Below are 12,152 nucleotides of genomic sequence, written 5' to 3'. Positions count from 1 at the left end.
GATCAGGATCCTGCCAGGTGTGTATGGGGTTTTCACAGTGGATCAGGATCCTGCCAGGTGTGTATGGGGTTTTCACAATGTATCAGGATCCTGCCGGTTGTGTATGGGGTTTTCACAGTGTATCAGTATCCTGCCAGGTGTGTATGAGTTTTCACAGTGTATCAGGATGCTGCCAGGTGTGTATGGGGTTTTCACAGAGTATCAGGATCTGCCAGGTGTGTATGGGGGTTTCACATTGTATCAGGATCTGCCAGGTGTGTGGGGGTTTCACAGTGGATCAGGATCGTGCCAGGTGTGTCTGGGGTTTTCACAGAGTATCAGGATCTGCCAGGTGTGTATGGGGGTTTCACAGTGGATCAGGATCCTGCTGTGTGTGTATGGGGTTTTCACAATGGATCTAGATCCTGCCAGGTGTGTATGGGGTTTTCACGGTTTATCAGGATCCTGCCAGGTGTTTATGGGGATTTCACAGTGGATCAGGATCCTGTCAGGTGCGTATGGGGTTTTCACAGTGTATCAGGACCCTGCCAGGTGTTTATGGGGATTTCACAGTGCATCAGGTTCCTGCCAGGTGTGTATGGGGTTTTCACAGTGCATCAGGATCCTGCCAGATGTGTATGGGTGTTTCACAGTGTATCAGGATCCTGCCAGGTGTTTATGGGGTTTTAACAGCGTATCAGTATCCTGCCAGTTGTGTATGGGTTTTTCACTGTGAATCAGGATCCTGCCAGGTGTGTCTGGGGTTTTCACAGTGTATCAGGATCCTGCCAGGTGTGTATGGGTTTTTCACAGTGTATCAGCATCCTGCCAGATATGTATGGGGTTTTCACAGTGTATCAGTATGCTGCCAGGTGTTTATGGGGTATTCACAGTGGATCAGGATCCTGCCAAATGTGAACTGGGTTTCACAGTGCATCAGGATCCTGCCAGGTGTGAATGGGGTTTTCACAGCGTATCAGGATCCTTCCAGGTGTGTATGGGGGTTTCCCAGTGGATGAGGATCCTGCCAGGTGTGTATGGGGTTTTCACAGTGTATCAGGATCCTGCCAGGTGTGTATGGGGATTTCACAGTGCATCAGGTTCCTGCCAGGTGTGTATGGGGTTTTAACAGCGTATCAGTATCCTGCCAGTTGTGTATGGGTTTTTCACTGTGTATCAGGATCCTGCCAGGTGTGTATGGGGTTTTCACAGTGTATCAGGATCCTGCCAGGTGTGTATGGGTTTTTCACAGTGTATCAGCATCCTGCCAGATATGTATGGGGTTTTCACAGTGTATCAGTATGCTGCCAGGTGTTTATGGGGTATTCACAGTGGATCAGGATCCTGCCAAATGTGAACGGGGTTTCACAGTGCATCAGGATCCTGCCAGGTGTGAATGGGGTTTTCACAGTGTATCAGGATCCTTCCAGGTGTGTATGGGGGTTTCCCAGTGGATGAGGATCCTGCCAGGTGTGTATGGGGTTTCACAGTGTATCAGGATCCTGCCAGGTGTGTATGGGGGTTTCACAGTGGATCAGGATCCTGCCAGGTGTGTATGGGGTTTTCACAGTGGATCAGGTTCCTGCCGGGTGTGTATGGGGTTTTCACAGTGTATCAGGATCCTGCCAGGTGTGTATGGGGTTTTCACAGTGGATCAGGATCCTGCCAGGTGTGTATGGGGTTTTCACAGTGTATCAGGATCCTGCCGGGTGTGAATGGGGTTTTCACAATGGATCAAGATCCTTCCAGGTGCGTATGGGGTTTTGACAGTGTATCAGGATCCTGCCAGGTGTTTATGGGGATTTCAAAGTGGATCAGGATCCTGTCAGGTGTGTATGGGGTTTTCACAGTGTATCAGGATCCTGCCAGGTGTTTATGGGGTTTTCTCAGTGTATCAGGATCCTGCCAGGTGTGTATGGGGTTTTCACAGTGGATCAGGATCTGCCAGGTGTGGATGGGGTATTCACAGTGGATCAGGATCCCGCCAGGTGTGTAAGGGGTTTTCACAGTGGATCAGGATCCTGCCGGGTGTGTATGGGGTTTTCACAATGGATCAAGATCCTGCCAGGTGTGTATGGTGTTTTCACAGTGTATCAGGATCCTGCCAAGTGTTTATGGGGATTTCACAGTGGATCAGGATCCTGTCAGGTGTGTCTGGGGTTTTCACAGTGTATCAGGATCCTGCCAGGTGTTTATGGGTTTTTCACAGTTTATCAGGATCCTGCCAGGTGTGTCTGGGGTTTTCACAGTGGATCAGGATCTGCCAGGTGTGGATGGGGTATTCACAGTGGATCAGGATCCTGCCAGGTGTGTATGGGGTTTTCACATTGGATCAGGATCCTGCCAGGTGTGAATGGGTATTTCACAGTGTATCAGGATCCTTCCAGGTGTTTATGGGGGTTTCCCAGTGGATCAGGGTCCTGCCAGGTGTGTATGGGGTTTCACAGTGTATCAGGATCCTGCCAGATGTGTATGGGATTTCCTCAGTGTATCAGGATCCGGCCAGGCCTGGATGAGGGTTTCACAGTGTAACAGGATCTGCCAGTTGTGTAGGGGGTTTCACAGTGGATCAGGATCCTGCCAGGTGTGTATGGGCTTTTCACAGTGTATCAGGCTGTGCCAGGTGTTTGTGGGGTTTTCACAGTGGATCAGGATCCTGCCAGGTGTGTTTGGGGTTTTCACATTGCATCAGGGTCCTGCCAGGTGTGTATGGGGTTTTCACAGTATATCATGATCCGGCCACGCCGTCTGGGGTTTTCACAGTGTATCAGTATCCTGCCAGGTGTGCACGGGTTTTCACAGTGTATCAGGATCCTGCCAGGTGTGTATGGGGGTTTCACAGTGCAACAGGGTCCTGCAAGGTTTGTATGGGGGTTTGACAGTGTAACAGGATCTGCCAGGTGTGTATGGGGTTTTCACAGTGGATCAGGATCATGCCAGGTGTGTATGGGGTTTTCACAGTGTCTCAGGATCCTGCCAGGTGTGTATGGGGTTTTCACAGAGTATCAGGATCTGCCAGGTGTGTATGGGGGTTTCACAGTGGATCAGGATCCTGCCAGGTGTGTCTGAGATTTTCACAGAGTATCAGGATCTGCCAGGTGTGTATGGGGGTTTCACAGTGTATCAGGATCCTGCCGGGTGTGTATGGGGTTTTCACAATGGATCAAGATCCTGCCAGGTATGTATGGGGTTTTCACAGTGTATCAGGATCCTGCCAGGTGTTTATGGGGATTTCACAGTGGATCAGGATCCTGTCAGGTGCGTATGGGGTTTTCACAGTGTATCAGGACACTGCCAGGTGTTTATGGGGATTTCACAGTGCATCAGGATCCTGCCAGATGTGTTTGGGGTTTTCACTGTGGATCAGGATCCTGCCAGGTGTGTATGGGGTTTTCACAGTGTATCAGGATCCTGCAAGGTGTGTATGGGTTTTTCACAGTGTATCAGGATCCTGCCACGTATGTATGGGGTTTTCACAGTGTATCAGTATCCTGCCAGGTGTGAATGGGCTTTTCACAGTGTATCAGGATCCTTCCAGGTGTGTATGGGGGTTTCCCAGTGGATCAGGATCCTGCCAGGTGTGTATGGGGTTTTCACAGTGGGTCAGGAACCTGCCGGGTGTGTATGGGGTTTTCACAGTGTATCAGGATCCTGCCAGGTGTGTATGGGGTTTTCACAGTGGATCAGGATCCTGCCAGGTGTGTATGGGGTTTTCACAGTGGGTCAGGAACCTGCCGGGTGTGTATGGGGTTTTCACAGTGTATCAGGATCCTGCCAGGTGTGTATGGGGTTTTCACAGTGGATCAGGATCCTGCCAGGTGTGTATGGGGTTTTGACAGTGTATCAGGATCCTGCCGGGTGTGTATGGGGTTTTCACAATGGATCAAGATCCTGCCAGGTGTGTATGGGGTTTTCACAGTGTATCAGGATCCTGCCAGGTGTTTATGGGGATTTCACAGTGGATCAGGATCCTGTCAGGTGCGTATGGGATTTTCACAGTGTATCAGGACACTGCCAGGTGTTTATGGGGATTTCACAGTGCATCAGGATCCTGCCAGATGTGTTTGGGGTTTTCACTGTGGATCAGGATCCTGCCAGGTGTGTATGGGGTTTTCACAGTGTATCAGGATCCTGCCAGGTGTGTATGGGTTTTTCACAGTGTATCAGGATCCTGCCACGTATGTATGGGGTTTTCACAGTGTATCAGTATCCTGCCAGGTGTGAATGGGTTTTTCACAGTGTATCAGGATCCTTCCAGGTGTGTATGGGGGTTTCCCAGTGGATCAGGATCCTGCCAGGTGTGTATGGGGTTTTCACAGTGGGTCAGGAACCTGCCGGGTGTGTATGGGGTTTTCACAGTGTATCAGGATCCTGCCAGGTGTGTATGGGGTTTTCACAGTGGATCAGGATCCTGCCAGGTGTGTATGGGGTTTTCACAGTGGGTCAGGAACCTGCCGGGTGTGTATGGGGTTTTCACAGTGTATCAGGATCCTGCCAGGTGTGTATCGGGTTTTCACAGTGGATCAGGATCCTGCCAGGTGTGTATGGGGTTTTGACAGTGTATCAGGATCCTGCCGGGTGTGTATGGGGTTTTCACAATGGATCAAGATCCTGCCAGGTGTGTATGGGGTTTTCACAGTGTATCAGGATCCTGCCTGGTGTTTATGGGGATTTCACAGTGGATCAGGATCCTGTCAGGTGTGCATGGGCTTTTCACAGTGTATCAGGATCCTGCCAGGTGTTTATGGGATTTTCACAGTGTATCAGGATCCTGTGCGGTGTGTGTGGGGTTTACACAGTGGATCAGGATCCTGCCAGGTGTGGATGGGGTATTCACAGTGGATCAGGATCCTGCCAGGTGTGTATGGGGTTTTCACAGTGGATCAGGATCCTGCCAGGTGTGTATGGGGTTTTCACAATGTATCAGGATCCTGCCGGTTGTGTATGGGGTTTTCACAGTGTATCAGTATCCTGCCAGGTGTGTATGAGTTTTCACAGTGTATCAGGATGCTGCCAGGTGTGTATGGGGTTTTCACAATGTATCAGGATACTGCCAGATGTGTATGGGATTTCACAGTGTATCAGGATCCTGCCGGGTGTGTATGTGGTTTTCACAGTGTATCAGGATCCTGCGAGATGTGTGTGGGGTTTTCACAGTGTCTCAGGATCCTGCCAGGTGTGTATGGGGGGTTTCACAGTGTAACAGGATCTGCCAGGTGTGTATGGGGTTCTCACAGTATATCAGGATCCTGCCAGGTGTGTATGGGTGTTTCCCAGTGTATCAGGATCCTGCCAGGTGTGTATGGGGTTTTCACAGTGTATCAGGATCCTGCCAGGTGTGTATGGGGGTTTCACAGTTTATCAGGATCCTGTCAGCTGTGTATGGGGTTTCACAGTGTGTCAGGATCCTGCCAGGTGTGAATGGGATTTTCACAGTTTATCAGCATCCTGCCAGGCGTGTATGGGGGTTTCATAGTTTATCAGGATCCTTCCAGGTGTGGATGGGGGTTTCACAGTGAATCAGGATCCTGCCAGGTGTGTATGGGATTTTCACAGTTTATCAGGATCCTGCCAGGTGTGTATAGAGGTTTCATAGTGAAACAGGATCCTGCCAGTTGTGTATGGGGTTTTCACAGTGTATCAGGACACTGCCAGGTGTGTATGAGGATTTCACAGTGCATCAGGATCCTGCCAGGTGTGTATGGGGTTTTCACAGTGCATCAGGATCCTGCCAGATGTGTATTGGAGTTTCACAGTGTATCAGGATCCTGCCAGGTTTTTATGGGGTTTTCACAGCGCATCAGGATCCTGCCAGATGTGTATGGGGTTTTCACAGTATATCAGGATCCTGCCAGGTGTGTATGGGGTTTTCACAGTGAATCAGGATCCTGCCAGGTATGAATGGGGTTTTCACAGTGTATCAATATCCTGCCAGGTGTTTATGGGGTTTTCACAGTGTATCAGGATCCTGCCAGGTGTGTATGGGGTTTTCACAGTGTATCAGGATCCTGCCAGGTGTGCATGGGGTTTTCACAGTGTATCAGGATCTGCCAGGTGGCTATGGAGTTTTCACAGTGGATCAGGATCCTGCCAGGTGTGTTTGGGATTTTCACAGTGGATCAGGATCCTGCCAGATGTGTATCGGGTTCACACAGTGTAACAGGATCCTGCCAGGTGAGTATGGGGTTTCACAGTGTATCAGGATCCTGCCAAATGTGAACGGGGTTTCACAGTGCATCAGGATCCTGCCAGGTGAGAATGGGGTATTCACAGTGTATCAGGATCCTTCCAGGTGTGTATGGGGGTTTCCCAGTGGATCAGGATCCTGCCAGGTGTGTATGGGTTTTCACAGTGTATCAGGATCCTGCCAGATGTGTATGGGGTTTCCACAGTGTGTCAGGATCCGGCCAGGCCTGTATGGGGGTTTCACAGTGTAACATAATCTTCCAGTTGTGTAGGGGGTTTCACAGTGGATCAGGATCCTGCCAGGTGTGTATGGGGTTTGCACAGTGTATCAGGATCTGCCAGGTGTTTATGGGGTTTTCACAGTGGATCAGGATCCTGCCAGGTGTGTTTGGGGTTTTCACTGTGCATCAGGGTCCTGCCAGGTGTGTATGGTGTTTTCACAGTGTGTCATGAACCGGCCAGGCCTCTATGGGGTTTTCACAGTGTATCAGGATCCTGCCAGGTGTGTACGGGTTTTCACAGTGTATCAGGATCCTGCCAGATGTATATGGGGGTTTCACAGTGTAACATGAGCCTGCAATGTGTGTATGGGGGTTTCACAGTGTAACAGGATCTGCCAGGTGTGTATGGGGTTTTCACAGAGGATCAGGATCCTGCCATGAGTGTATGGGGTTTTCACAGTGTGTCAGGATCCTGCCAGGTGTGTATGGGGTTTCACAGTTTATCAGAATCCTGCCAGGTGTGTATGGGGCTTTCAAAGTGTCTCGGGATCCTGCCAGGTGTCTATGGGGTTTCACAGTTTATCAGGATCCTGCCAGGTGTGTATGGGGTTTTCACAGTGTATCAGGATCCTGCCAGGTGTGAATGGGATTTTCACAGTTTATCAGCATCCTGCCAGGCGTGTATGGGGGTTTCATAGTTTATCAGGATCCTGCCAGGTGTGGATGGGGGTTTCACAGTGAATCAGGATCCTGCCAGGTGTGTATGGGATTTTCACAGTTTATCAGGATCCTGCCAGGTGTGTATGGGGGTTTCATAGTTTATCAGGATCCTGCCAGGTGTGTATAGGGGTTTCATAGTGAAACAGGATCCTGCCAGTTGTGTATGGGGCTTTCACAGTGTATCAGGATCCTGCCAGGTGTGTATGGGGCTTTCACAGTGTATCAGGACACTGCCAGGTGTGTATGGGGATTTCACAGTGCATCAGGATCCTGCCAGGTGTGTATGGGGTTTTCACAGTGCATCAGGATCCTGCATGATGTGTATGGGAGTTTCACAGTCTATCAGGATCCTGCCAGGTTTTTATGGGGTTTTCACAGCGCATCAGGATCCTGCCAGATGTGTCTGGGGTTTTCACAGTGTATCAGGATCCTGCCAGGTGTGTATGGGGTTTTCACAGTGTATCAGGATCCTGCCAGGTGTGTATGGGTTTTTCACAGTGTATCAGGATCCTGCCAGGTATGAATGGGGTTTTCACAGTGTATCAGGATTCTGCCAGGTGTGCATGGGGTTTTCACAGTGTATCAGGTTCTGCCAGGTGGCTATGGAGTTTTCACAGTGTATCAGGATCCTGCCAGGTGTGTTTGGGATTTTCACAGTGGACCAGGATCATGCCAGATGTGTATCGGGTTCACACAGTGTAACAGGATCCTGCCAGGTGAGTATGGGGTTTCACAGTGTATCAGGATCCTGCCAAATGTGAACGGGGTTTCACAGTGCATCAGGATCCTGCCAGGTGAGAATGGGGTATTCACAGTGTATCAGGATCCTTCCAGGTGTGTATGGGGGTTTCCCAGTGGATCAGGATCCTGCCAGGTGTGTATGGGTTTTCACAGTGTATCAGGATCCTGGCAGATGTGTATGGGGTTTCCACAGTGTATCAGGATCCGGCCAGGCCTGTATGGGGGTTTCACAGTGTAACATAATCTTCCAGTTGTGTAGGGGGTTTCACAGTGGATCAGGATCCTGCCAGGTGTGTATGGGGTTTGCACAGTGTATCAGGATCTGCCAGGTGTTTATGGGGTTTTCACAGTGGATCAGGATCCTGCCAGGTGTGTTTGGGGTTTTCACTGTGCATCAGGGTCCTGCCAGGTGTGTATGGTGTTTTCACAGTGTATCATGAACCGGCCAGGCCTCTGTGGGGTTTTCACAGTATATCAGGATCCTGCCAGGTGTGTACGGGTTTTCACAGTGTATCAGGATCCTGCCAGATGTATATGGGGATTTCACAGTGTAACATGAGCCTGCAATGTGTGTATGGGGGTTTCACAGTGTAACAGGAACTGCCAGGTGTGTATGGGGTTTTCACAGAGGATCAGGATCCTGCCATGAGTGTATGGGGTTTTCACAGTGTGTCAGGATCCTGCCAGGTGTGTATGGGGTTTCACAGTTTATCAGAATCCTGCCAGGTGTGTATGGGGCTTTCAAAGTGTCTCAGGATCCTGCCAGGTGTGTATGGGGTTTCACAGTTTATCAGGATCCTGCCAGGTGTGTATGGGGCTTTCACAGTGTATCAGGATCCTGCCAGGTGTGAATGGGATTTTCACAGTTTATCTGGATCCTGCCAGGTGTGTATGGGGGTTTCATAGTTTATCAGGATCCTGCCAGGTGTGTATGGGGGTTTCATAGTGAAACAGGATCCTGCCAGTTGTGTATGGGGTTTTCACAGTGTATCAGGATCCTGCCAGGTGTGTATGGGGTTTTCACAGTGTATCAGGACACTGCCAGGTGTGTATGGGGATTTCACAGTGCATCAGGATCCTGCCAGGTGTGTATGGGGTTTTCACAGTGCATCAGGATCCTGCCAGATGTGTATGGGAGTTTCACAGTCTATCAGGATCCTGCCAGGTTTTTATGGGGTTTTCACAGCGCATCAGGATCCTGCCAGATGTGTCTGGGGTTTTCACAGTGTATCAGGATCCTGCCAGGTGTGTATGGGGTTTTCTCAGTGTATCAGGATCCTGTCAGGTGTGTATGGGTTTTTCATAGTGTATCAGGATCCTGCCAGGTATGAATGGGGTTTTCACGGTGTATCAATATCCTGCCAGGTGTTTATGGGGTTTTCACAGTGTATCAGGATCCTGCCAGGTGTGTATGGGGTTTTCACAGTGTATCAGGATCCTGCCAGGTGTGCATGGGGTTTTCACAGTGTATCAGGATCTGCCAGGTGGCTATGGAGTTTTAACAGTGGATCAGGATCCTGCCAGGTGTGTTTGGGATTTTCACAGTGGATCAGGATCCTGCCAGATGTGTATCGGGTTCACACAGTTTAACAGGATCCTGCCAGGTGAGTTTGGGGTTTCACAGTGTATCAGGATCCTGCCAAATGTGAACGGGGTTTCACAGTGCATCAGGATCCTGCCAGGTGAGAATGGGGTATTCACAGTGTATCAGGATCCTTCCAGGTGTGTATGGGGGTTTCCCAGTGGATCAGGATCCTGCCAGGTGTGTATGGGTTTTTCACAGTGTATCATGTACCGGCCAGGCCTCTATGGGGTTTTCACAGTGTATCAGGATCCTGCCAGGTGTGTACGGGTTTTCACAGTGTATCAGGATCCTGCCAGATGTATATGGGGGTTTCACACTGTAACATGAGACTGCAATGCGTGTATGGGGGTTTCACAGTGTAACAGGATCTGCCAGGTGTGTATGGGGTTTTCACAGAGGATCAGGATCCTGCCATGAGTGTATGGGGTTTTCACAGTGTGTCAGGATCCTGCCAGGTGTGTATGGGGTTTCACAGTTTATCAGAATCCTGCCAGGTGTGTATGGGGCTTTCAAAGTGTCTCAGGATCCTGCCAGGTGTGTATGGGGTTTCACAGTTTATCAGGATCCTGCCAGGAGTGTATGGGTGTTTCACAGTGGATCAGGATCCTGCCAGGTGTGTATGGGGTTTCACAGTGGATCAGTATGCTGCCGGGTGTCTATGGGGTTTTCACAGTGTATCAGCATCCTGCCAGGTGTGTATGGGGTTTCAGAGTGGATCTGAACATTGATCTTACTGACTGTTACTTTCATCAACAGCCTCTTCCCTCTGGCACCAGCAACTCAACATCCCATTCAGGGCCTGCTCAGGGCAACAGAGGATATTTTCTGTTCCACCGAATACACAATATCTCACCATGATCTCTCACCTTTTCCTGTGCCTCACCTGTTTCTCATCCTGTCCAGCGTTGGGTGGCTTCCTGCTCATTGCGGTCACACTTTTGCTCAGAAACATATTCTTCACTGAATGACTGTCTCTACCCAGTTTACAGTCCCCAATACCAGATATCTATTGCTCTGTTCTGGTGCTCAGGGGTTCCCTCCAGCTGTGTGATGCCCCTCTTCCTATTAAACCCCTGTACTGTGTGCTCTGCTTGTATGAGCTGAAGATTCTTCAAGGAGCGTAGGACCATTTGTCAGGGCAGAGTTTGTATTTGAAGAGATTTGTGAACTTACCTGTGCTCAATCTCATTCTTGAAGGTGTTAGATCTGCTCCTCCGCTTGGACCTTCGGCCATGGTGGTGACAGACGTTCCCAGATCCTGACGTTCTGTAATAAATACAATATTAATAAGAGGGTGGAACGGCAATATTGGAAGGAGACCGTTGCCTTGTTAAATATGGTATCAGTCCTTCGCCCTCCATCAGTACAGCAGCTGTTAGTTCTGAGGCCAAGCCTTTCCCAGGTGTTATGATCAACTCTCCACATCAGAGGCTGCTCAGTGAAATCTAGTGAACCTGCTGATCTCAGGAACCCATTTGCAGACAGGATCCCATTGGCCGAGACTCCGCACTGGGAGCATTCATTGATGAGATTTATTAACACAATGCAGCCTGAGGTAGAGAATATTCTGCAGGGAAATATGGACCTGGTCATGATAAAGATTGAGACTGGGGCATAAGTAATGGGAAGAAGGAAATGGCAGAGACTTTGAACAAATACTTTGTATCTGTCTTCACAGTGGAACACACTAAAAGCATCCCCTAATAATAGAAAGCACATACCTTCCAGGAGAGCACGAGGAGGGAGCCGATAAATACAGCCTGAGGATCGTGGCCTCGAGCACTTACCTTCCGGGAGAGCAGCGGGCCTGCGGGAAGAGCACGGAATGGGGAGCCAATAAATAGAGTCTGAGGATTGCGGCCGAGAGAACTTACCTTCCGGGAGAGCAGTGGAGAGGAGTCCAGGCACATCAGAGTTTGAAAACAAAGTGAGCAGTGACGTTGCAGGAAAGCTGCAAGGTGAGCAACTGCTGTGGGAATAACTCGAACTAGTTGGGTTAGGACACTACTGTTCAGGTGTGTGTGTGTAAATAACTTAATAATAAGGAACATGTGAGTAGCTGCTTCTTTTTTTGAGTTAGGTTTATTTTAACTAGTGAATTGCATTGATTTTTAGTAGGATTTATCAGTTCTCGTAAGGTTTATTAATAATTCTAACCTGTTATAGTATTAGTAAGGTTTTTTTTTAAGCAATAGTAAAGGGTCAACTTATAAATAAAAGGTATGGCAGGGTTGCTACAACCTCAAGTGTGCACCTCCTGTGCTATGTGGGAGCTCCAGGACGGTTCCCATATCCTGGAGAAACATTTGTGCAGGAAGTGTCGTCAATTGAAGCAGCTTGAGCTCCGGGTTTTGGAACTTGAGCAGCAGCTAGCGACACTGCAGTGCATTCATGAGGATGAGATCTACGTGGATCGCACTTTTATAGATGTGGTCACCCCACAGCTAAGAGTTTGCAGGGAGAGAGGGAATGGGTGACCACCAGACAGTCAAAAAGAATCAGGCAGGTAGTGCAGGAAACAGGTATTCAGTTCTGAAAACTGAGGAAAGTGATGCTTTACCTGGGGAGTGCAGCCAGAATCAAGTCCATGGCACCATGGGTGGCTCAGCTGCACAGTGGGGTACAGGGAAGACTAGAAGAGCCATAGTGATAGGCGATTCAGTAGTCAGGGGAACAGACCAGCGTTTCTGTGGCCGCAAACATGAATCCAGGATGGTGTG

The sequence above is a fragment of the Heterodontus francisci genome, unplaced genomic scaffold (genome assembly GCF_036365525.1).
Source record: "Heterodontus francisci isolate sHetFra1 unplaced genomic scaffold, sHetFra1.hap1 HAP1_SCAFFOLD_88, whole genome shotgun sequence".
NCBI classification, from domain to species: Eukaryota; Metazoa; Chordata; class Chondrichthyes; order Heterodontiformes; family Heterodontidae; genus Heterodontus; species Heterodontus francisci.
Note: the sequence above shows the minus strand (reverse complement) of the source record.